This window comes from Arvicanthis niloticus, chromosome 2 (assembly GCF_011762505.2).
Source record: "Arvicanthis niloticus isolate mArvNil1 chromosome 2, mArvNil1.pat.X, whole genome shotgun sequence".
NCBI lineage: Eukaryota > Metazoa > Chordata > Mammalia > Rodentia > Muridae > Arvicanthis > Arvicanthis niloticus.
The window spans coordinates 53,533,302-53,556,719 of NC_047659.1; the positions used below are offsets into that span (position 1 = coordinate 53,533,302).

The 23,418-nt window shown below is 37.8% G+C and overlaps 1 pseudogene; it reads right to left on the bottom strand.

Moving 5' to 3' along the window:
- Positions 1 to 8,183: 8,183 nt before the first annotated feature.
- Positions 8,184 to 23,418, bottom strand: part of LOC117703143 (sentrin-specific protease 2-like) — a 41,674-nt pseudogene continuing 26,439 nt past the window's right edge.

Below are 23,418 nucleotides of genomic sequence, written 5' to 3' on the forward strand. Positions count from 1 at the left end.
AAAACTAGCCAAAACACAAGTCAAAAATGACAGGAATAGTTTTGGTAATTTTAGAGATCTCCGAGGTTTCATAAACTAATTTGGTATTTGTTACAGTACCCTTCCCTTTTAAATGTTGGTGTGTAAAAGTTAGCCAAAAATAAATTATTTAGACCTTTGGAGATATATTATAAGAAAATATTTAAAGTGTTTGTGCTCATGTTCATGAATGTGTGTGGGTGTACATGTATGAGTAGGAAGACTAGAGAACAACTTGAATGTCATTTTCAGAATATGATTTACCTTCTTTGAGGTAAGGTCTTAGTCCCAAAGCTCACAATTACCCTAGACTTAGTGGCCATAGGGCCTCAGGAATCCACTCATCTCTGCCTCCTTGGAGATGGAATTATAAGCACCTGTTATACCACACATAACATTTCTATATGGGTTTTGAGTTTCAAAAGCAGGTCATTCTGCTCGTAAAGCAAACACTTTACTGACTGAACTATTCTGGCTCTTATAAAAAAATTGTGTGTGTGTGTGTGTGTGTGTGTGTGTGTGCGTGCATATGTTTGCAGTGCACTTGCATGCAGGTATTAAAGCCCATATGTGCATATGAAAATGGAAGCCAGAATTTGATGTTGAATGGCTTTCTCTATGCTCTCCACTTTATTTAAATATATTACATTTATATTTCATATCAGTTGACTGATCATTAATTGTGTGAGACAGGGCAGATGTGTGGAGGGCAGAGGGCTATTCTTAGCAGTTGTTTCTACTCTTCCATCTCTAGAGATCAAACTCAAGTTATCAGGCTTGGCAGACTGGCACCTTATCAATTGAGCCATCCTATCAGCCTTCCATCTTATCTTTGAGACAAGGTGTCTCAGTGAACCTGGTGTTCACCAACTCAGAAAGACTTAACTAGCCAGAAAACACCTGGAAATCCTCTTGTCTCTGCTTCCATAGCAGTAGCTTTGTGGATGTGCACCACCATATCTGGATTTTTATGTGGGCACTGGGGCTCTAAGCTAAGGTCCTTAGGCTTGCTTAGAAAGCGCTATAGAAAATAAATTTTCCTATACCTTAGAAAAAGTAATAAAATCAGGCAAATGACTGTTTTTATTTCCTGTATTCATAAATATGGCACTCATGGATCTATGAATTCTTTAATTCTACAAATAATGAGCTGTGACTTTTGTTAGATTGTAAATGTTGGGTCTGTTTCCGTAGTATTGACATCAAATAAAAGTAAACATATATTTTCTCAAGCAATTATCACTTCTCTATAATGAAAATATTGAACATCCTTTCCTATAACATTAAAAATGATGGGCAACCAATTGCTTTAAAAATCCTTAATTCTTGCATCTAATTATAGCTTATTAATAACTATAAGTGTTTCCCTGCACACCATCCCCTTTCCTCCTCTCTTGGGTTTCTACTGTTAAGTTCATTGGGATTCATATAAGCGACATTGTATTGTATCTGTTTTCCTATACTTGGCTTATTTCACATAACACAATGATCTCTAGTTTTATTCATGCTATTACAAATGACAGGATTCTTATCGTTTTATGACCAAATAACAGTCCAGTGTATGTAGCACAGTTTCTTTACCCACTTCATCATTTAGGTATTTCTTATGTTTGTTTCTTGGCTATTGAAAGAGATAGATTTACAACAAACAAGGGCCTGTAGGTGTCTCTTTGACAGATGAATCTCATATTCTATGGATGTACATCCCAGTAGTGATATTGCTAGAAGATATATAATTTAATTTTTAAGATTGTTAACAGTCTCCATTCTATTTTCTACAACTGCTATTCTAATTTACATTACTGCCAAGAATATGAAACTTCTTAAGAAGGGCCTATTGAACACTCACCAGTATGCACAAAAAAGATGCATTATTTTAGAGAATAGTTCATAGTGGACTTGAAAGAGATAATATTTTTGCAGTCAGTCTGACGATCAGATATTTTTTCCTTTAAAAAAATCTGCTAACTCTATGTCTTATGGTAAGTTACTTAAGCAATTTGAAATTCCTTTATTGGGTAAAATGGTATTAAAATTGTAGGCCTGTTGCAAAGTTTAAATATACAACCTAATAAATAAATACTGTAGTTCCCCATTAAAAAGTTCCAGTTCCCAATTAAGAGGTGCAGAAATGTGCTTCCAGGGGCTGGAATGCAAAGAATTAGAGAACACTGGAAGTAAAAGGCTTTATTAGCAATAGATAACAGCCCTGAATCTCTCTTTGTTGTTATACAATACTCGATTATAAAATAGTTTCCCAAGAGGGATATTGTCCTTTTGACCTGGAGCATCTTGCTCTTAAGTGACTGCTTTGGGACAGTTCCTTTGATACAGCAGCATTACTGTGTCGAATCCCATGTAAGAATTGACTCAAAATGAACCAGAAGGATAATTGAATTTTCATCCTGCTTCCAATGTTGGTTATCCTTTTGCCTCCAGTCTTCCCACCTGAAAATCCATCCAGGACCTTGCCTGGGCGTAACTTTCCCAGGGCAGTACTTAGATGTGCTCCATTCCCAGATATAAAACCTTTAGATGCCTCATGTTATGTGTGAGAGAAAAACTACATCACTTAGCAAGTGATCAAATGCCTTCAGCAATCTGCTCCCTTAAAGAAAGTTTCCCCTCTAGCTGTCACGTATCCTTATTTTGCCATGGCTCCTTAAAATGGAGCTTTTTATAACGTTTATCTTTATTTATAGAAAATACATTCATTCTCAGATTGACAAATTTTCAGTTTCTTTGTGTGTGGGTGAAGTCTTCTCAGCTTGTATGCTGCATTTTAATCATGCTTGTTTTTTTATTTTAATCTTGTTCTTTGACAGTTTCATACATGTGTATAATATATTCAGATTACTCTCTCCCACCCTTTTAAGATTTCCCTTCCATACTTATCAGCTCCTTCCTGTATCCCTAGTAGCTCCTCCATTCCCATTTCATGGCTTTTGGCTCTGTTTGGTGACATATTGGTTTAATGGGGGCCATCGGTGTGTGTACTGGATTGGAGCTCTCCACTGCGACCTGATGGTGTTACCAATGGGTACAAAACCCGATAGCAATCACTCCTTCTCTTCCTGAATCTATCCATAGCAAATATTTGAGCAATGAGATGCCTTCCTATCCCCAGCCCTTCCTTGATCCACGGGATTCTTCTCAACGCGGTTTATTCAGGAACCTTTTCATTCTTCTCTCTGTGGAAGCCCCTATCCCCATTTTTCCAGTCCTTTTATCCCCCTGCCTGTCCACCCCAAGCCTGCCACGTGGGCATGTATGATAGGTGCGTGTCAAATGGCCTGATTTTGTGTAGCTGCAAGCCTGCGCAGTAGTTCTGCGAACGTGGCTTTTCTGGGGTGGATAAGGAAGTCGGGTGCTAGTCTTGAGACTTGGCAGTCATCCCGGGCACCATCTTGGGCGCTCCTCACAGGTATCCACAGCTGCTGTGAGTTCCTGAGTTCAATAGCTGTGTTTTGCTTAGAAGATGGTATCTAGCAATCTTTAACGTATTCTGGCTTTTAGGTTCATTCTTGTCTCCTGTGCCTTAGAGGAGACTGCATAAATGTCTTATTTACAAAAAAATTGAGCTTTACCCCCTCATTCTATTATCTCTTTCCTTATCATCTCAGCCTATCCAGTTCCTACCTAATTTTAAAACTCTCTCTAGTTTTAATACAGACTTCTCTATAACACAGCCTTACAATAACCTAATCATACATAACCAGTGTACACAAATAAGTTATAAAACAGAATCCGACTCTTGCCACAAGCATGGTTCAAATGCTAGGTGCATTAGGTACATTTCTATTGCCATGATAAACATCCCAACCAAATCAACTTATAGAAGGTACTTGGGCTTGCAGTTTCAGAGGGCTAGAGTCTATGATGGTGGAGTGGAGGTGGGTGACACACCAGCTGGAGCAGCAAGCTGAAGGATCACATCTTAAACTGAACACAAGCAGAGAGAAGTAGCAACAGCAACAGCCTTCAAGGTCTTAAGGCCTCCCTCGGTGACATACTTCCCCTACAGCCAGGTCACACCTTCCAAATTAGCCAAACAAAGCCAACTGGGGACCAAGTATTCAAATGTCTCTGACTTCGGAATTTAAGCCATCATAAAAGGGTAAAAAGAAAGAAAGAACCTTCTTCAGTACTGTGCCTTCAGAAAAGATTTGTATGGTAGTTAGTGCTAGAAGGGTCCTTAAAAGTACTTTAGAATTTCTAAAGAGTCTAGTTTTGGTGGAGGGATTAGCTTAAGAAGCACATGAGACTTTGGATGGCATAGGGTGTTCTCAAGGAGATATTCAGTTCAGACAAAGAGTGAAATACAAATGAAATATTTTAGGGTATTTGATAGATTTGGATCCTGATTCTAGCGGATGTTATAAATGCCAAACTAAGATATATGAAGTTTAACTGGATTTCAAAAGCATTAAGCTGACTGAAGAATGACAGATAACATGGAGGGTATTTGTAGAAGAGAGAGGCACTGGAAGGACTTCATTATGAGACAATTGGATCATTGGAAGAATTTAGTGAGGGGATTTTTTATAATCATTTTGGCAGGAATGAAAATATTCTCAAGAGATACTCTGGCCCTCTGTTTGCCTACTGGATACAGACTCCAAAAAATTGGAATTTCCCTGAACTCTCATTCTGAGTTAAGAAACAGACTGATGCCTGATGTCAGTCAGAGGGGAGCTTGTGACCCAGGAAGAATAGCTGTCTGACTACTTTCAGGAGACTGTAGCACTCAGACTGATAATCAGTTGGTGCACACCTCGACCAAGGTTGTCTAGTGATGCATACATTTTGCCTTTAATTTAAACCTGATCTTAACATTAGGACCCTGAAATGAAAACCTAAGATATGACTAGGTGTCTTTGATGATAGAACAGTTTCAAAAGAGGGAGGGATAAGTGAAAAGATGAAACTCACACTCAGAAGAGCTTTGTGTACTTGTTATGACTTTGTTCTTGAGTTAGATTTCTTGGGTTCCTCTTGACCATTGCACTGGGATCTCACTCTAGATCCTCCTTGGCTCTTGGTGCTTGGGATTCTATTTGAAAGAGTTCAGACAATGCATATAGACTATAGTGTAGAAGATAGGTAGCAATTTTGGCTTGTTTAGAGAAAAGCACATTCTCAAAAGGCCAAAGAGATTATTGTTCTGATTTATATTTTAGGCAGGCTTTATATAACTTGTAACATCTGTGGAACAGACAACTTATGAAGGATGTTTTGAGACAAAGTGATTGACAGATGCGTGTGAATCTACTCTTCAGAGACTAGCAATGGTATGCCCTTGTCCTTTGCCAGAAAATCTCCTGCTAGACAGAGATTTTATAAGGTTTAGAGCTCCTACAACCTGGTTTGGATAGTTAACAACTAATACTTTCCAGGAGGTTCAGTATATCATGCTTCCTCCCAAGGCCAGGTGTATGATTCAGGTTACACTCTTCTGACCAGCAAATTACATCCCAGTGTTCTAGTTCATGGTTTTATGAATTGATGATTATGATGAAGGGGCATAACTGAAATGTCTTCATATCCTGAAAATATCTAAACAACTACCCAACATCAGCAGGCTAGAGATTGGCTTCTTTAACTCTGGCCCTCAATTTTATTATATACAGTGGGTTCAAAACAAGTGAATTAAATGTTTAAGTGGTAAAGAAATAGTATTTTTTCCTTACCAATGACAAGGTTAACAATTGAAACATACCTCTATTAAAAAACACAGATTAACAAGAGAAAATACAGAACCTTAAAAATTAAAGACCCAAACACTTAAAACTATTTTTATAGAGTTTTCAGAAGTGTGGTCGGATGACAAAAAGGTATGATCTTATGGTACCAAATTGGGGGAAATACACAGCATCTTTAGATTTTTCTTGGCCTACTGGCATAGACAGGACAACTATGAAACAGATGGTTTATTACCCATTTGGGGGAAGGAAGGTCAGAGAATTCTTTTATGAGAATGTTTCAGGGGAGAATGGCAGAGAGCATCAGAATGACCTTTTTGCTTCTGTGGTCTCATGGTTTCCTTCAGCTAGAAACATCTAAATAAGAAGGTCCCATGTTTGAGGGATCATGTCCTGAACACTGATTGAACTTATAGAATAACACTCAGCATAGGAACTCATTTTCTGACACCACTATAGGGGGAAAAAAAAGCAAAGTAGCTTTGTAGTGAGAGTTTGCTTTAGGACACTGCAGTGCATTAAGAGAAGTGATAAGAGAGTTTTTGGAGCTTGAGATATAGCTCAATGATGGAACACTGACCTGTATGTTGATGTTACAACAACAACAACAACAACACACACACAGAATCTCAGCCGCACAGTAAATGTGTGATGTAATTATGCCTAAATATTTTGATTTAAATACTTTTTATTTAGTTAAACACTATACTTCTCCTTCAATAGACATCAAAAATTAATTGCTAAAAGTACCTAAAGTTTTCCAGAAGAAGGAACTGCCTAACCTTTATCAAATGTTGGCCATGGATGAAGTCCGATGTGGAATTTATAATGTTATATCACAATGATTGCAGCAGACAGGCATTTTGTGATTAATGTTAAGATTTCAAAATTAGGTTGCCGCCTCTCCTTCAGGTGCAGGAGGAGCCATTGGATCATTAAAATTCCTCTTGCTTTTTGCATTGATTCACATCTCCGCATGGTTTACTCAGGGGGTCACCAGTAACCTAAGGCTCTGCTCCCTAGAGTCTTACATTTGGTTCATTGGCTGGGAAGCCAACCTTTTGTTGGGACACACCAGAGGGTGGTGAATCTGAGGTCTCGAGCAGCCTACTGATCCAGATATAGAACTCTTGGCTTCTTCTCCAGCACATGTCTGTCTGTGTGCTTCCTGCCATGATGTTAGTGGACTAAACTTTGGAACTGTATTGAGGACTGAATATATAGACTTAAACATCATTAAGTGGGTAAGCTCTCTCATCTACCACCAAGCTTCAGGGTTTTCAACCATCACTCCAGCTCATATGATGCTCTTTAAGAAAGTGTACACATTAAGCATTTGAACATAGACACTACTGATATTGGATGATAACAAGGTTCAGAAGACCCTCTGGGGGATTTCTAAGATCTTTGGTTCTTGAGACTTCTGCTTGCATAAAAAGCAAGAATGGTTGAAAAAAAAAATACTCCCAAGAAAGGAGGAGGGCTGGAGGAAAGAGATGAGTTGGAAAACCACTCTGCCGTAAAGAACCCAGTCTCTTCCTTCTCATGGCCACCCTTCATGGCTTATCTTAATGGGGTTCCTGCTGAAACTTGGATCCTCATACTTACTGGCAAGTACTTTGCCAACTGAGCCATTTCCCAAATTCTGTTTAGTCTCTTTTATACATAATCTCTTTGCTATAGACAAAAGAGAATTGATCCATTTTCTCTCCCTACATCTGGGCAAAACTATGATGATACTGTTTCCTTTTCCAGTGTCAGTCTCAGTCTGTGGTAGCAGTAAGCAATGGACCTCCAAAAACACAAATAAACAAACAAACAAAAACCAACCAAAAACAAAACCAGAAACACAAACAACAAAACAACTTAGAATAAAAACAAAACCAAAAACAAAACTACAATAAAAAACAAAAACAAAACCCCAAACCCAAACAAAAACAACAAATAAACAAAAATACAAACAACAAAAACACAAACAAAAAACAAAAACAAAACCCCAAACACAAACAAAAAGCAACAACTAAAAACAAAATAAACAAAAACCGAAACAAAACACAAACTAGAAAACAAAAATTAAAAAACAAAATAAAAAACACAAACAAAAAACAAAAAACCCAACAAATAACAAAACACAAAATAAAAGACACAACAAAACAAGACAAAATAAAACAAAAACAGCAATCCATTGACTAAATCCAGCATTACAGCAGTATTCCTTGAACACGTGGTCTCCTGTGGATTGGACAGCACAGTGTCTAAGCCTGTGTTGCATGCATCCTAGAGATGGCATTAGGGCAGCAGTCTGACATCCCAAGTTAGGACTATATTAAAGAGAGTGGGCTTCAACCAGTCAGACAGCTCAATACCTGTTTTAAATTTCTTCAGTTAACTTTATTTGAGGTATAGTAGAAACATCGATAGAAAAATACAGGGGTGGTGACCACGGCAATCAGGTGGATATTGTTACAGTAAGTGACTGTGCAGGATTTCCCATACCATCCTCTTCCTGAAGATGGGCATGTGCTGCTGAGAGAAGGTGACAGGTTGGTCTCCAGCGATACAATCAGCATATTTACAGGTGAACATCTCACAGTCACTCCATTCAGTAGCTGGGGAATCTCCTCTGATGTCATTCTGTATTGCTTCCACTCCAAAGGGTCCAGCTCGCTGTTCCTTCGTGTCTTGCTTTCATTTTGTAAATATTGGAAGATGGCCTCACAGATAGTCTTCTCTGTCTGTCCCATTGAATCGAGGTATACGATACTTCGTTTTCTCAAATCGATTACCACCAGGCTCCAATGTACCCTCCGGTGAATAGGCACCAAGATAAGCTCTTTGTCAAAGAGATTGATTCCTTGAATCCATCTTTTCACAGAACTGTAACCGCTATGCTTTAGCTTGGGGTAAAAGAAAGTGCTAAACACACGAAGAGTTGGGTAGCCTTGGTTTTTATTTCTCTCAACTAGAAGGTTCATGTAGAAATTGATGCCCTCATCATTGCGCCACTGACCGTTCTCGAGGGTCTGTTAGTTAAGAGGGTCCCCTACTTAGGATTTCTGGGTCCTGGACCCAGTGCATTCTTAATTTCCTTCTTCATGTCCTCTGTAACATAAAAATCTTGATCCATTTCTCTGCCCTTTTCTTGGTTTGTGAGAGGCTTTTTTTTTTTCTGTTGCAAGTACGCAAGTACTGCCATCTTGTTGGGGAGTAACCTATCGCCTCCGCCACTATCCAGGATGACTAGAGCTGGTGTTCCCAGTAAGTCAGGCTCCAAGCTATTCCCCCTTCTTCCTTCATGGTTTACACCACCTTTCTTTTGTCTAACAGATTTCTCCTCTGAACACCTCCCCTCTCTCTCGTCTGGTGTAGATAGTTCTGGATCTCTCTGCATTGTTTCTGATCCATAACTGTGCCCTGACAAGCCCCCTTTGATTTTGGAGGTGTTTGTAAGGATTGGGTGAGGCCTGTGTGGGTCTGACCTCACATGATAGTCGAGTTTAAGGTGCTGAAGTAACCTTTCATGCTTTTCCTTTGGGGGGCGCTTTGTTCGTTTTCCTCCATGACGGAATAGGGGTGCTTGTGACCCTTGCTACCACCAGCAAGCTTCCTCTCAGTTACAGCCTGCACTGGAGGACCTTTGGTACACTCTAGGGGTTTTAGTTGTCTTGGACTCTCTTCCTGGGGTTTTTGTACCTGACCCTTGCCTGGCTGGTCTCTCTGAAGCTCTAGGTCTTGATGCTCCCGGTGGGTCTTCTTCCAAGCCTTGCCGGGTTCTTTAAATACCATCTCTGTTCCATCCTGGCATTTCCTTTTTGGACTTTGTCCCAAAGCTTCAGACTCTCTCTCTGCCCCACTTCCATCCTGGTATCCCATTTCCGAGCTTTTCCTGAAGCTTCGGGCTTCATCTCCACCCCAGGCTGTTTAGGTTGCCACGTGGAGAACTGCTTGGATTGCTTTTTCGACAGTACCGGCCTTTCTGATTTTCAAGAACCATATGCCTGGCTCTGGGTTGGTATTCTTGGGTTGTTTGCCCTGATATAAAATAATCACTCCTTCCAGTAGATGGTTGGCTCAAGGTCGGAAACCTATTAGGCTCAGGAGAGCTCTTCTCAACAGAGTTGACTTTGCATGTCAGGGTTAGTCAAAGAATGAAGATAATTAAGCTGTCAATATTGGAAACCGATTAGTGAATAGTCAGATGTTGGCAGTCCACCAGGGTCCACTCTGGGAAACTCTGAGGAGTTCTAAGAATACTTCCTCAGAAGTATTCTTCTAGAGCAGGTAACCAGATACCCAAAATTTCGAAATCGGACTAATCGTCCTAGTTAATCACTATTAAGACACCAGGCCTAAACCTAGCAGCTAACACATTGGAGGTAATCTCATGAATGATGTCTAACTCAGGGGGCTGTCCCTAGTCACAGCCTTCAAGGTTTCATAGCTAGTTATGATGTCACCTGAAAGAACGCAAATCAACGTTTCTGGATGGTGTAAGCCTTCCCCGACTCAAACTGGGTCCAGGATTTCAGAGTGCTCCCTTGCCCAAGTGGGAAGTTTGAATGAATTGATACATATCTCAGTTCCCTTTGGCAGAGCACAGGGTTACGTAAATCATCTCAGCTGGTCCTGACTAGTACATTTGTCTTTTAGGAAACTGTCTCATCATGGTCAATTATAGAAAACAAAATATAAGTGCCCTTCAAAATATCTTCTCACAATATGCTTGCTAATTACAAAGAATAAATAGAATTTTATAGGTATAAAAAAGGATTTCAAAATTACAGCTCAAATATAATTCAGACATCCTTATTTCTCTGCCTGGAATTAGGATCCAACAGAAATGATAGAAGAATCCTTAAAATATTGGAAATAAAAAGAATATGTGTATCCAATATTATTTCATGTTTAAAGCAGTGAAAATTAATAAAAACCTGGAGGAGAAGGAAAACATAACTGTAGATGATAGAACTGCAGCCCAAATCACAAGACAGAATGGACAGAAAAACTTACAAGCCAGAAAAATTTCCAAAGTAGTCATTTAAAAATTGATCTGTTAGATTCAGTCAGGCACATGCCAAGGATATTGCATTTTTAGCGCCAGACCATGAGACTAAAGCAGATATTGCAGTGAAGAGGTATCAGAAAATTTTTGGGTTCACAGTGAATGTAAGTTTGTGTTCACACTGTACTATAGTCTAGTAAGAGTATAGTGGCACTTGCTCTAAACACCAACCTATATACTCTAATTTGAAGAGATTTTGAGATAGCCATATCATGTAGAGAAGACAGCATTTCACATTACTCCTCTCCATTCTCCTAGCTTTATATGCTTTCTGTGACATCCTCCTCTATTGTCCCTGACCCTTCATGGTGGTAGGATTTATATGGATGTTCTGTTATGTACAAGAACACAGGCTCTTGTTTCTTTTTTTATTGAACATTTTATTTATTTTCATTTCAGATGTCATCTCCTTTCCCAATTTCCCCTCCCTAGAAGCCCCTATTCCATCTTCCCTCCTCCTTTTTGCTTTTATATCATTTGAATTACATGCAAGTATTCAGGTCAGTTCTAGGTTGAACACAGGCTCTTATACTCAGGACTTTGACCAGTTCTGCACCTCTCCACTGACTGTTGTCTATTGTAAAAGAAGCTTCTATGGCTAGGGGTTATCTTAATTATGAACCCATAGCAGCTGTGTTTACCTGCCCAAGATGACAACCAAAATTCTGGTGTATATGGGATAGATGATCCCCATGCCCCACCCCTTAGTAAGTGGAAAGTTTCTGGGGGAGGGAATATCACTGATCTTTGAGGATGTAGCCACTGGCAAATTTCCCATGCTCTACTGGATGACTGTACACCCATGCACATTAAATCCAGTTAGTGGTGGCTATGTGTACATGGGTGTAGAGGTTGTGTAGGATCACATTTCACTGTATACATGTATGACATTCTCAAAAGATTAAAGATACTTTGGTGTGGACCTACGGGTATAGCTCAGTTGGCAGAGTGCTTGACTAACACATGCAAAGTCATGGGATTGATCCTCATTACCATATTTGGGAATGGTGGCACATGTCTGGAATCCCAGGAGGTAAAGGCAGGAGAATCAGGAGTTCAGATCCATCCTCAGTTACATAGTGAGTTCAAGGTCAATGTGGAATACAGAAGACTCTGTTTTAGTTAACAAGCAAAACCAAACCAAACCAAAAACCTCTTAGATGGGTATAGTTCATGGGTACATTGGTAAAGTTTGTGCTTAGGGTGTGGGATACTTTGTACTCAGTTTCCAGCACCAGAAACAAAGGAAAATAAATTAAAAAAAATCTACAGAACATTTTCTATGAAAAATGCAGAAGATCATCTGTCTAAGCCTTTGGAAAACCAAAGTTGAGAAAGACTTACTTGACACAGAATTAGCACAATCATTCAAATTGTGAACAATGCAAAATCAGTGTAATAGGACAAAGCATGGGTGACAATTTATATGTGCCCAGCTGAGCAAAAAATCCCATTCACAATGCCAATCAAAACTAGCAAAAATACCCATGAAAAAAATCCAAGAAATAAATAAGGATATATAGGAAATGATTTAATAACTTGGAATAAAGTGATAACAATATTTTATAAAGAACACCTTTTAGTAAGAAAAATCAGCTTTGTAAAATACAAGTTCATTATAAACTCAATCAAACTAAATAAAATAAATTGGAAGAGATAGGAGATAAAACTTGTCTAGTTGATTCTTAAGTTCAATTTTAATAATACTGACATAAGACTGTGTTAAAATATTCATTACCATAGTTATAAAAACCTCATGTTATAGAAATGAAGATGATAAAATGACAGAGTAAGTTTGTATTATAGTTTAAAGAGACAAAGCTGTTTTCACAAATAAGACAGAAGCTTCAATAATATCAAAGGTAATTATTGACTAATTTGTCTATTTAATGATATAAAATTATCATAGTTACATAAAAATAATTGTTGAAAATGTTAAATTAAACCAATAATAAATCTTAAGCTAGGATATACTTGCAGTAGACACAATGAGCTGATAATTTCTTTGATTTATAAGGTACTTGTATAAATAAATAATAAATATATATATATTTCAGCAAAAAACAGTACAAAGCATGAACTAGTCTTAGGAAACAAATATGAAAGCAAAAGAGCAAAAGCCAATTTTAGTGTCAACGTAAGCTACATTCCAGTCACAAAGATACAGTAGTCAAAACAATTAAAGTACAGAATTGTCACCTGTAATTATTTATCCTACAAGATTTAAAGGGTGGCAAGGTTTGATCATAAGCATTTGCTGAATGCAGTGTGCGTTTTTACATGAAAACATTTCAGAGCAGGTGCGAGTGGAAGGACAGATACCGGGAATATCATCAGATTCAGTTTTATCTGCCACAGCCTCAGGATCACAGAACAACAGACTTTTAAGGTCTTTCAAGTATGTTAGCTAAACGTCTTAGAACAGAGGTCGGCAGGATTGGGGGCTGCAAGGGATCATTTGTCCCATTGTTTTTGATATTTTTCTCACCTTCCTTGGCATTGCTTAGCTTGTGGATATGTTGTTCTCATGGATTCCCTCATCTTCACCTGGTACCGTCTCTATGCACATGTCTGCATCAGTGTTTGAATCTCTCTCTCTCTCTCTCTCTCTCTTAAATAAAGATCTGGTCATACTAGAATATGCTCATCCAAACGATCTGATATGGACTTGATAATTTGTGGAAATCTTCTTAGTAAACAGAATCTGATGCATGTGATGAATGTTAAGACACCAACTTCATCTGAGGGAGAGGGCACTGCTATCATTTGAACACGAAATGTTTTCCACAGGTTCACAGTCTGAGTGCCTGGTCTCCAGTTGGTGGTAGGTACTACTGTGGGATGTCAGAGAAAGTTTAGGAGGTGGACTTGGCTGGAGGACGCAGGTATTTAGAACAAAGTCGATGTGGCTTTGAAGTGTCTAGTCTCTCCTTCTGCTTCTTCAGTGACAAAGAGTAAATAACTGCTTCTGACATGTTTGTCACTAAAACAATCAGTAGGCTAGCTTTCAATTAAATCTTTGAAACAATGAACGAAAGTACATTTTTATTGCCTTAAATTGACTTACTCAGGCATTTGTCACAGTGACAAAAAGGTAGACTAACACACCTTTTAACCCATGAGAGCTGGCAACATTTAAATATTTGTTTTGGTGGTGCCTATTGAGGTAGGAAGAAGCAGACATTTTCTCATAGATGTTAGGAATATCATTAGTCTCATTTAGAAGGCAATTTAGTTATGTATATGAACCTTTCATACAGTGTTTATGAAAGTTCAAATGGACATATCCTTTGTTCAGGTAATTGCACCCCTAGGAAATGACTTTTTACTGTTATATATGCAAGAAACATGTTTATTACAGCACTATTTGTAAGAGAAAAAAACAAAAGAAATCTGTATATCAATTGAAGAAATGTAGGTTTACTATTCATGACCCTCAGACATAAAACACTATATTTTTGTTGTTGTTGTTTGTTTGTTTGCTCATTTTTTCATTTCTGGAACTTGGACAAAGGGCTTTGTGGATGCTATACAACTATTCTGCAATTGAGATAAATCTCCAACCTATCTAACTCTTTCCAAGGAATGAAGTAGTTTTATGTTTATTCATTAAGAAAATAGATCCAATGTATGAGGCAAAGACTGCAAGGGATAGTAGAGGTTATTTGCATGATTGTTTTGGTGAAAAAAAAGGAGATAATTGTACTCTTTAAATGAATTACTTCTCTGAAAAATGTGTAAGAAACTGACTGAGCTTTGTCTGGGGACAGAAAAGGAGACTGTTAATGATATGGCTTTTAGCCATGTTCATCATTTGTACACTTTCTTCCTGTCATAAAAGTAAAAGTAAAGATGTGAGAGAAGTCTTCCCATCATACTGAGTGAGATACAAGTATTTTGTTGGCAAGAATCTTTCTTTAAGGATGGAGATTTGTTGGTCCTGATTCTAGTTTGGCTCCTAACACTTACATTGGGTGGCTCACAACTGCCTGTAAATTCAGCTTTAGGGGATCTGATGCTCTCTTTTTGCATCCATGGGCATACCCACTTCTCTCTCTCTCTCTCTCTCTCTCTCTCTCTCTCTCTCTCTCTCTCTGTGTGTGTGTCTCCCTCTTTCCCTCCCTTTCTCTCTCACACACAGATACATAGAGTCTCATAAATAAAAATAAATCCTAAGAAGAGATTATTCCCACAGAGGCATTCTCAGGACCATTTGATGCTTGCTGGGAGAGGGTACCTCATAATTTTAAGCAAGCATGCTCCAAGGCCTTATCATGACTTCATTCTTAGTCATGTAAGAGAATCTGGCTATGTTGTAGACCGCTTCAGAAATTTAATCACAAGCACCATTAGGATTAGAAAGAGCTATACATGTTATTTTGATGGACACTGAGGAAGAACCCCCCCCCCTACTTTTTATTTTAGGATGGAATACAAAGACTAGAAACAATTCAGTATTTTATTGAAAGGCCTCTTTCTCTTATTGAAAGGCCGGATGTAGGACCTGCCTTTGTTTACTGTGTCCAGCCAGCATCAGCAGAGTTAGTTGGCTTCCTGTGGGGAAAAAACGATATCTGTACAACCTCAGTGTGCTCGCTTGTTTCCATGCTGTCATTTGCAGGTTAGTTAAGAAACTGAGTACTTCCTGTTCACATAGTAGAAGGGAGTGCTTTAATAGCTTTACATTTAAATAAATTTCCACGATATTATGCTAATCAGCCCCAAGAAAAATTACTTCAGGAATGCAAAATATATGAAGTGTTTTGATGAAAGGCATGATTCTAATCACAGGCAATAGAGACAGCTTTGTATCCAATTTCCTTTTATCAGTCTGTTGAAGGATAGTAAGTTGAAAGTTACTTGTTCTCTGTGAAACTACTTCATCGTTCGGCACTTGAGCAACTTCTCTTGCTTAACAGAGACTTTTAAAACTGTCCGGACTCATTTTTGGTCTGGATGCTGTCCATTGCTAAGGTAGACACAGTCACGTTTGCTCCTCAACTACCAGATTTTTCAAATCTGTCAAAATAATTTTCTTGCACGGTCAGGTAATTCTGAGCCAGCTGCATAGTCCAGGAAGGCTGCACATGTGAAGTTTCAGAAAAGTACATCTCTTATAACATCAAGCACTTTTGCTGAACATATAATTTAAGTTGCTTTAAATAGACCCCTGGGAAAAGGACTTTCAAGTTCTTTATAGTTCTAAACATCTGGAAAGACTTGGATAATGCAAGATGGCCAAAGAATAATGATGTTCTTTCTGTAAACAGCTGTCACTGTTGGGTAATTCTGTCATCCTCTTCTGTCCTATCTTTAATTTTATTTATGGCACCACCATGCATCCATTCATCTGTTTGGACAGCTTGCATAGACCTTGACGTCTTCCCTTTACCTCTGGTAATTATGAGTTTTATAAACTTTCCCTTTAGGGTATTTCATAAAATAATTTCCCACTTCTCTGAAATTGGATGGTACTCCAGATCTTTTTATGGAGCAACAATTATAGGACCCATTATGCAGAAGGTTCTTTGGCTTATCAACTTGGAGATTCACATGGGTAACTAGTCACCACAGAAGTCATGTAAGATTAGTCTTATTACAGTCACTCAAGGGTTAACAAGGACTATAGGACAAAGCGATTCAGTAGCAGTTCAAAGTCACATTTGTACAACTGAAAGTCAGATCACATGTTGGTTAACTTTAAAAGTTGCTGGTGTATTGTTGAGTCTCATCTCTTTATACTAATCATCTACTGCCATATGATATAATGTATGTGCGCTCGTATGTGTATGTATGTATGTATGTATATATGTGTATGCATACTAGCACATGTGTTTGTAATTTGCCTTTGTGGATCTAAATTCTTTTAGTATAAATTCCATATACAATCATTTACATTTCACCGTTGTCTCCCTCACTGTCCTATATTTAACAAGTAGCATCCTGTAATATTTGGTAATAGTTTATAATTAGTTGGAAGTCTTTGGTATGCAACTTCTAAGACAAAGACAAAAGCCTTAACTCTCACTGAGAATCTTGTTTGTAAGAATTAAGATATGTGGATAGAATTGTAAGCCGTTTTATTCTCAGAAAACACAAAAAGAATCTGTGAACACAAGGTATTCATCTCTTCAAACATATGAAATTCAAACACAATTGCCTTGGCATTAAGCATTTCAATTTGTATGTGAAATGTCAGAGTTCTATAATTTTTCTGTCAGAGATGGCTGGCTGTGCTCCCTGGCTTTTCCGATTTCTTCATGTACAAGCAGATGTACTTGTAAGGACAAATGCATCCCCTGATATATGGAAAACTTTATTAGCTGTTTGTAACAGGAAAAAATGTCTTGCCCAGCTTTGGGACATTTATAAGAGAATGACTGTCACATTAGCCAAATTCAGGGCCACTTGCAATACATTTGTTTGTCATCTTCACAGTCTTCCCTGTTGTATTCCTGAATTTACATTCCCAGGATTTGCATGCTGTTGCTGGGGGCATGGGTAAGTATTAGGGAATTATGCTAGCATCAAGCTGAACACATAATCACATTTTAAGGATTGCCTTGTGACAACTACATCAAACCTTCCCCATCCTTTTTGTTCTAGTAACATCACTCTGACAACAGCTATTAAACCTGAGGAGTGACAGCTTTAGAGGTCTCAGGTCAGGGTTGGCTTGTGGAGCTTCACTTACTGGCATGATCTAGAGAAACCTTGCATCTTTAGGTGTCATTCATTTTGCCTGGAGAATTGTAAAAAAATAAACAAGAATAAGGGGCTGGAGGGATGGCTCACAGGTTGAGAGCACATACTGCTCTTACAAAGGTTTAGGTCCCAGCATTAGCACTTACATAGGCCAGCTCACAAATGCCTGTAATCCTAGCTATAAAAGTCCCAATACCTCTGGCAACTATGAGCACCTGCACTTAATGTATGCATAAACCTGCACACAGCTGTGCATGTGTGCATGCATACACACACAATTAATTAAAACACAAATCTTTAAATGGGTATAAATATGTAAAGATTGTTTCTCCACTTAAACTTGGGTGAAAATATCCTATATCCAACATGCTATGCAGTTTATGAATATTATAAATTGGAAATGGCAGGACTGCATTGATGTGTGTTGATAGTATGATAAATCACAGTATAAAATCATAGTGAGGGCATAAGAAATAGGACAAAAGGTTAATTAGGAATAAGACTAAAGTATAATAATTATAGTATAATAAGGATATACATGTATACTTATAAAATGACATGAAAATTTTAAAATGAAGAAATAATATATAGAATCATTAAGAGTTAAAGAAATTCAATAAGCCAGGAAATTCTTTCCCAAGTGTCGCAGGGTGATGGCCATTGATGATGAATGAAGACTTGAAAGGAAGTTGTGAGGAGAAACATACACTGAACATCGAATTTTCAAAGTCTTCCAGCTAAGTGCAATGGCTGAAACAGGAAGTTTGCTGGAGCCCAGAAGTGCTAGAGTAGTGTAATCAATTTAGTTAAGACTGCTTCAAGAGAAAAAGAAAATAAAAATAATCTGGTAAGACCTTTGAAGACGATTTTAAGGACTTGCTAAGGCCACTATTGCAGCACCCCATTCAGATTGTACATGTGTAACCTTATTCCATATTAATAGTCTTTCAAGTTAAGCTCCAGTGCTATCCTCTTTTCTTTCATAGATGACACACAGGTCAATTCTGTCAACAGGTGATACAGTGATATAATTGGCATAATGGATAATGGTCTGATAGTATCGGACTCATTTTTAACTGATAAACACTTTTTAAACAAAACATTTGTATGTGTCTTAGTTAGGCTTTTGCCACTGTGAACATACATGACCAAGGCAACTCTTAAAGGACAATACTTAATTAGAGCTGGCTTACAGGTTCAGTGGTTCAGAGCAGTATCACCAAGGCAGAATCATGGCAGTGTCCAGGCACACATGGTGCAGGAGGAGCTGAGAGTTCTACATAGTCATCTAAAGGCCTCTAGGAGAAGACTGGCTTCCAGGCAGCTAGGATGAGGGTCTTAAAGCCCACACTCACAGTGATATGCCTACTTCAACAAGGCCACACCTCCAAATAGTGACAAATTCCCTGGGCCAAGCATTTTTAAACCAGGAGAGTAGAGTTGCTATATTTGTTTCTCCACTTAAAGTTGGGTGAAAATATCACTTTTCCAACATGCTATAGAATTTAAGCATATTATAGATAATGTATAAAATATGTTTTCATGTTCAGGAGTTGTTGACCAAGATGAAACAGTCTCCAGGATTGTGTGTGTGTGTGTGTACATGTGTGTGCTTTTTGTTTTGTTTTGGTCTTACTGGTTTTCTTGTTTTTAGCTCACCTGTCTTGTTTTTCATTTCTTTCTTTTTTTTTTGAAAGAGAGAGAAAGAGAGAAGAATTAACATGAAGTTGGATGGTTAGGGAGGTAGAGAGGATTTGTGGGAGGGGAAAATATAACTAATATCTATTTTATGAAAAGAACCTTTAATAAAAGCTTAAAACAGGTATAAGACATAAAATTATACAGAATTGTTTAGATAGTAAGTTGTGGTGTAGACAACAATTTACTAAATAAAAATAAAAGAAATAGTGATTTAATAGTGATTATCTGAGGATACTTAATTCTTGTATTTTTCTATGTCATAAACTTTTAAAAATAAAATTCTTACTTTTCAGAATAATGAAAAATAAATAACTGCTATTATGTAAAGCTTATATTAAGCAAAAGTGACTGAAAGGCAATCCCAGGGATAAGTGACACAGTAAGGACCAAGTAGGCTATTATATGGAGCCATGTTAGTCTCTTCTTGTTTGTGCCAATTGACAGAACAATGGTGTCATTAAGGTGTACCAGTGAGCAACCAGTTGCCTTTCTGCCCTGTATTCTCATAGGCACTGGTTATGGGTCATTGTTGAATGAGTACTTTAAATGACTATCACTTATTTGTCTCAATCAGTGTTCTATTGCTGTGAAGAGATACCATGACCATGGCAACTCTTATAAAAAAAAAATTTAATCAGGGGCTTGCTTACAGTTTCAGGGGTTACTCCATCATCCTCATTACCATGAACATGGCAGGATGCAGACAGAGGGTAGCTGGGAGTTGTACATCTGGATCCTCAGTCAGCAAGAAAAGAGAAAGAGTCACTAGGCCTGACTTAGGCTACTGTAACCTCAAAGCCCACCCCCAGAAACAAACTTCTTCCAACAAGGTCACACCTCCTAACAACCAAGTATTCAAATATATGAGTTTATGGCGATCATTCCCACTTAAATCATCACACTTATTTTCTCAGGAGCCCAATATTTACTTTTTTGGTTCTTCATGTTTTTGATTTATTTATTGTTATGCTGGAGGTTGAACCTAGAGACTCACAGACCTATGGAAATAGTCTATGCTAAGCTACGTGTTCAACTGTGATCCATGTTGAAAAACACTGTTTTTCTTTTCTTAAATTTTGATCCATTTAGCAGTCTGAATCTACTATTTCAGAATTACCAAGATGCTTCTTAAATATTTTTAGAAAGATTTTTGGGGTTTGTCTCTGGGATGGGTTTTGGGAAACAGGTTTTTTGATTGTTTGTTTGTTTTGAGACTGGGTCTCTCTACATAGATGTCCTGGAACTCACAGATATCTGCCTGTTTCTGCCTCCAAAGTGCTGGGATTAAAGGAATGCGCATCTGGAACAATGAATGATGCTCTATAACCCATTCAAATTATCTGAAGGAGGTTCAGGGTTCAAGAGTTAGGAGCCATTCTAAGGGTCATGACAAATATTATTGGAATAGTGTTACTTCTGAAATTCACAATGATTGTTGTTATAATTAGAAAAAAAGTTTAAAGACACCTGTAGGATATTTGGCATAATCCTAACACCTCTCTGGGTGTGTTAAGTTTGCATAGTAAGATTATGAATTTAAAGAATGCTGCTCTGCTGACCTTTGATGCTGCAGATAATGCTGATAAAATTATCCATGGCCTGAGCTCAGTATTTCCATTTTGGACAAACTTCAGGAATGACATATGTAGCTTGATCAGGCTAGCCCTTCTTGTCCTGGGAATACTTTTATTCTTGCCCATTGTGTTAAAGCTTATCTTTAACAACATTAACATGTTGGCAGCCAAAGTACATGGCTTAAACCAGAAAATGGACCCCAAGACAGAGTTATTAAATTAACAGGCTGGCAAGTCAAGGATGGGTAAGATTCTACACAGAGCCTTACCAACTTAAAATGAAAGTGCATTGCCTTTGATAATGCATATTCCATGATGGGTAAGGAAGGAATTCTTGTCAGAATGACCCAAGACAGGCTCAGTCTTGTTAACGAAATAAAAAAATGGGGAAAGGTGGAGGGCCTTTAGGGCTGCTTGGAAAGAAGCTGACATGGGCCAAGGATAAGAAAGTAGGCTTCAAGCAGGAATCTGACATTAGACTAGAACAAAGAAGTAATTTCAGGTAGGAGTCAAAATCATAGCCTACAACAAAGAAGTAATCTCAGGCAGGAATCAAAATATTAGGCCAGAGCAAAGAAGTAATTTTAGACAGGAATCTAAATTTTAGGCTAGAACAAGGAAATAGGCTTCAGACATGAAAATGACCTTGGGCTACGATAGGGAAGCAGGCTAAGATACTTGGGTCATCCTGATAAGCCTTTAGAAACAGTGATCATGGGAGTGTTCATGTAATTGGGTTTATTGCCTTGCTTTTTCTTTGACTATTTGTGTTTATTGTATTGCTTGTTCCTTGACTATTTGCATCTATTATATTGCTAAATCCTCAATACATGACCTTAATACATGCATGTAATCAAAATGGTATAAAAGCATAAAGAAAGAGGGGATATAAGATAGGGGGCTCTAGGGAGGGGAAATAGGGAAAGGGCATGACATCTGTATTGTAAAAAAGTAAAATATCCATTTTTTTTAAAAAAAAGTATCACACAGAAGTGCATATAGCATACTAAGTTAATTGCAACTAGTATCCATTAATTAATTATTCTTACTTTATCTGCTCCTTCCTGCACCAATTTGATCTTTGAGAATATTAAGGTATAAATATCATCAATGTAGACCCAGAAAGTAGAAGGAAAAAGGGCTTAGGGAGCCCACATATATTCCTTGAAAATGATCACTATGATAAAGTGACATCTACACATTCTTGTTTATTATCTGAAAATTCACCACAATTAAATAAGGGTATCAGAAAGACATGTGTCTATGGAGTGACAAATAAAAAAGGTTTTGGTAAATAAAACATTGGAATACTAGTGAGTCATGAAAATGAAATTCTGTCATTTGGGATAGGCTGGATGGAACTGAGATGATTAAGTTTAGGAAAATAAAAAAAGCACTGCATTTAGTTCTTATCTAGGAATCTTGCAGTATGACTCAATACAAACATAAAGTTTCAAGTAAAAAAAATAAATAAAGGCATGCACAACCATGCCTGGCTAGAAACAGGCAGTTTTGGATTTGCACCTGGTGATTCTGAGGCTCAGAAACATTGGAGAATAACTTGTGCAACACTTGCTTTTTGTGCACGTTACATTGCGTGCTGTCATCACTCTGATACTTGGAAGAGGAAATCTGTGATTTTAGTATCTAAGTTAAATTCCCTAACTACAAGTGGCTTTCATGACCAGACGAAGCCAGTGATGCTGAATGAGAAAAGCACATGAGTTCATTTCCTGTGGACCCTGAGACCATTTTATTACTGGAAGGTAAGCCAGGTTTTTGGATATATGGTATGATTAAAAAATGGTTCTACAGTTCTTTCATAAAAAAGCTAAGTGTATTTGATTTAGAAATTTAGAAAAAAAAAGAAAGGAATTTTAGCAGCATTGTTTTCAATTTCTAAGAATGATATATGAATATACATATAATATATCTTGTTATACATATATACACACATATATAATTTTAAGTATGAAGACACATTCCTTGAATGCAAGGGATTAAATACATTAGAATCCATCAGCCATTGTGAATTTGCCCTACTACTTGTGGGTGACACAGATTAAAGTATTTCTTGGTGATGATTTGCTTGGGGACAGGGAGATAGTATAGAGATCATCCTATGGCTCCCTATGACCCAAACAAGCTATTTAGATGTCAGTGTAGGATACAGGCCTGACAGTGAGCCTTTACACTTACCCAGTCCTGCTCCTTTCTTCAGTCTAGAGATGGTACCTTGACTTTGGTGGATTATTGGACAGACACACATGCAAGAATATCTTCTCTTATTCCATCAGACGGCATCATTTGGAAAACTTGAAATACCTATGAAAATATTCTTACTTGAACCTAGACTACATTAGATGGGTTATAGAAACCTTTTCAATTTTTTCCTCATTTTTCCTATGCTCTTTACAAGAATGACCTGAAGGTAAATAGGACAGCATCTTGAGTAGATTTAAGGCAGGAAAATGGCAAGGTATAACTATTAATATTAGTGTTCTTTTTGACACAGCTAGCCTAGCAACGTGGCTTGCTGTCATTTGCATAATGTGAATGGCTACTGCCTTCACATTCTCCCGCATGGCTTTGTTCCTAAAGCCACACTGAGCATATGTGATTTAATACAAACACAAATGTTTGCATTAGCTGTGCC